The sequence below is a fragment of the Cervus canadensis genome, chromosome 33, assembly GCF_019320065.1.
Source record: "Cervus canadensis isolate Bull #8, Minnesota chromosome 33, ASM1932006v1, whole genome shotgun sequence".
Taxonomy (NCBI): domain Eukaryota; kingdom Metazoa; phylum Chordata; class Mammalia; order Artiodactyla; family Cervidae; genus Cervus; species Cervus canadensis.
The window spans coordinates 17,504,934-17,508,661 of NC_057418.1; the positions used below are offsets into that span (position 1 = coordinate 17,504,934).

General features: G+C 36.7%; 1 non-coding gene across 1 annotated transcript; it reads right to left on the minus strand.

Annotated features, from left to right (window-relative positions):
- Positions 1 to 2,013: 2,013 nt before the first annotated feature.
- On the minus strand, positions 2,014 to 2,120 carry LOC122434237. Its single transcript, XR_006267311.1, has one exon. It is a non-coding gene; the product is annotated as a U6 spliceosomal RNA (small nuclear RNA).
- Positions 2,121 to 3,728: the final 1,608 nt, after the last annotated feature.

Genomic DNA, 3,728 nt, shown 5'->3' on the forward strand with positions numbered 1-3,728 from the left:
TTCCCTGGCAAGAGACTTCGCCTTCCAATGCAAGGGATGCAGTTTCGATCTCTGTTCAGGGAGCTAAAATCCCACATGCCTCATGATCAGAAAGACAAAATATAAAACAGAAGCAATATTGTAACAAATTCAAGAAAGACTTAAAAAAAATGGTCCACATTAAAAAAAAAAAAAAAAAAAACAACACTTGGGCAATAGTGAATGGTTTGGTCGGCTAGTCTAGAAGAAGAAAGATGAGAAGATTGGCAATGAGAAGATTGGGGACATGGAGATGTTGGGGAGAGGCACACTGATGGGCAGATGGTATGAATAAAAAGTGTAAAGATCTTTCTATTGCATATTAATACCCACGAGAGTGTATCCGCCATGGAAGAGGCACTTCACAACAATACAGATTGCTGAAATCAGCCAATTTCTGTTCTCATCTACTCTCATGCAGACACAGATGCATGCCATAATGACATTTGTGGAATGATACTGTACTATTTTCAAAATAGATATGGAGAATGCTGTGCCACTGTGTAAGAGTCTGCCCCCACAGAAAGGAAGTCTGGCATTCTATATGATTTCAGCATGCCTGGAAATGGCCATGTGGGTAGAGATAATGAAAGAAGGGAGTTTATTGATGCACCAGTGGTTTTCAAAGTGAGGTCTCCTGAGAAACAGCAGCAGCAGCATCTGGGAACTTGTTGGAAATGCCCACCTCCCCATCCCTGCTCTGGGGGATGCCCTAAATCCTAGCCTACTGAAAATAGTCTCCTGTGAATGAATCCCACTGTCTTTGGATGTCAGATGCTGAGGTGGTTTGATTTGCTTTTCCCAGGTTGATGTAGCTGGGTGAGAAGAGCTACTGTTTGCCTCAGATCTTAGGAATAGAGATGATAAATTCTGTGCCTGTCGATTTCAGGACCCTGGAGCCTCAATGCTTCAACAGCAGGTAGTCTGTGCTTTATGGTATCAGTTAAGGTTCTCACTGCCAGGGCTACTCCCTATGGGCCAGATGGTAGGAAATGAGAAGGGGGAAAGGAGATGTGGAGTTTGAAATGTGAGTTAGAATCTTACTTTATGCTATTACCCCCTAGTTTATCCATCTGTGCCCTGGAAACCTAGTAAATTTTACTTGATAATAGTAAAAGACATTTTTAGGAAAAATGTTTTAATTGTATAACTATACAGTCTTTTAACCAAATTTATTTTTTAAATACTTTCCTATTAGAAATTATCTAGGGTATGCGAGGAGTCTGTGTATCTTTCTGACTTTATGATTTTATTGAGATGAGTGAATCCATTTTTTTCTGCTCATTAGACCAGCTCCATTCAATCTGGCCCAAAAGCAAAAATCATCAAACAGAATTTAAATTTCAAAAGAGAGTAGCAGGGCCCAGAGGATGTGTATGTTTCTTCTATCATCTTCTTCAAGTATTCATAAGTATTTTTTGTTTTTCCTAAATTCCTCTATCCAGGGTCATTCCTAGTTATTACACATCCATTAGATGATCCAACACTGTGTGAGAAAGATTGGCATTAAATGCTAGCATCTGGTACCATAAAATAAGTGGTGAAACCATTTTTCATTGAGTTTCAAAACACTAGTACTCCAACAGTTAGATAGCATGGTAACGAATCACCAAATTTACTAAGCTTTAAAAAAATAAAACCAAAAAACGAAAACATGATAATCTCTTCTGGGAGCCACTGAACTTCACCTGAGAAGAGAAAAATGGCTAATTAAATATACACCATTTACTACTTTATGTTTTTCCCACAGTCTTTTTTTCTTCTTTCTTGTATTTATTATATAAAGTGAGTGAGCAAGTGTAAGACTGATTTTAATATAACTTTGATTTTTCAATCCCTGGGCTTTTATTAGAACTTGGTTCTCTGGGTAGACATGTAGAACTTGCCACAAAGACTGTAAGCTGGTTTGTCCAGGAAAATGAGTAAGACGTGAGGTTCAAGGTCTCCGTAATCATTATCATAATATTTCATCCGCTGTATCTTTTTTTTTTTTTTTTAAATATGGAACGCCTCACGAATTTGCGTGTCATCCTTGCGCAGGGGCCATGCTAATCTTCTCTGTATCGTTCCAATTTTAGTATATGTGCTGCCGAAGCGAGCACTCATCCACTTTATCTTATACTCAGATATCCATGTGGAGAGCAATCAGTTCCTACCTGGTCCTTGAAACTTTTCATGATTACCCCAACCTGCCTGAGCCCCTGCTTTCTCCGAACACTAGTATGTACCCCTTATTTGACATTGATCATCTACTGCCTGAAATTTCGTATCTTTTTGATCTGTCTGAAGACTAGATTGCAAGCCCTCTGAGCCCAGGAACAATATTTTCTAACCTACATGTGAGAAAGTCATAGATCCTTATATGAAATATTCTCATATAAAATTCTAAACCATACATCAATAAGAATCAGCCACAGGTCTACATTTGTCACCCCCTGCCCTTGAACTTCCCTCCCCCAGCTCCATCTCACCCCTCTAGGTTATCAAAGAGCATCTGATCTGAGTTCCCTGCATCATATGGCAAATTTCCACTGCCTCTCTACGTATGGTAATGTATATTTCCCATGCTACTCTCTCTACTCATCCCACCCTCTCCCATCCCCACTATGTTCTCAAGTCTGTTCTCTATGTCTGTGTCTCCATTGCTGTCCTGCAGATAGGTTCATCAGCCCCATCTTTCTAGATTCCATATATATATACGTTAATATATGATATTTGTTTTTCTCGTTCTGACTTACTTCACTCTCTATATCTGAAAGAGACCAATGCAGTTATCCTCCAATTAAAAATAAATAAACTTATGAAAAATAAATAAAATGGACCTAAAAAAAGTTTAAAAAGAAAAAACCAAACCAATCTTCAGAGACTTGACTTTGAAACTTGTAAATACTTTACGTAATTTTAAAAACAAAATTAGCATTAAAATAATATTAAAATTAAATTTAAAATAATATTAAAATTAGCAAAAAATATCTATAGTCACAGCCCAACATTATACATGAAAGAGAAAATCCTAAGACTTCTCATCAAGTGGAAAGCATTTTTTTTGATTTCTTTAATGTTGTATCTACATGAGATGATGGATATTCACTTCATAATGTATGTAAGTCACATCATTATGCTGTATCTTAAACTCACACAATTCTGTATGTCAACTATAGCTCAATAAAATCGGAAGGGAAAAAAAATCTAGACCAACTTCCTACTCTCTTGGGCTAATAAATATTTATTGTTTTTAATGTACTATACTAATAACTTTCCTCAAAGATTTTTCTCATAGCATAAAGAATGAAATGCTTCCCCAAGAATCTCTGAAGTCATGCAATTCAGCAGTATTCTAGAGACTGTTGTTCTCTAAGGCATGCTTGAGAAGAAAGCTGTAAAGGAAGAAGAGAGAATATTACAAAATTAAGCAGAAGCAAATAGTGCCACTTCTGAAGAGACAGCATACATAAAGAAAGAAAGCCAGATGGTCTTCTTCATTAGAAAGATATGAAATCTGATACCAACAAGCGGAGAGAATTTTGGTTGTCAGCTTTTTCTCAGTTCTAAACTTTACCTTAAATTGCAAGTTAAATTGATTCTCTGAGAAAATTCTAAGTGCTTTATGATGATTTCGAGGTTTGTTTTAGGGGATTAAGCTGGTGCTGTCCTTGTATATATATATTATACCTTCCTGGTTTTGGAATAAGTACATGCTGTCTTTAAAA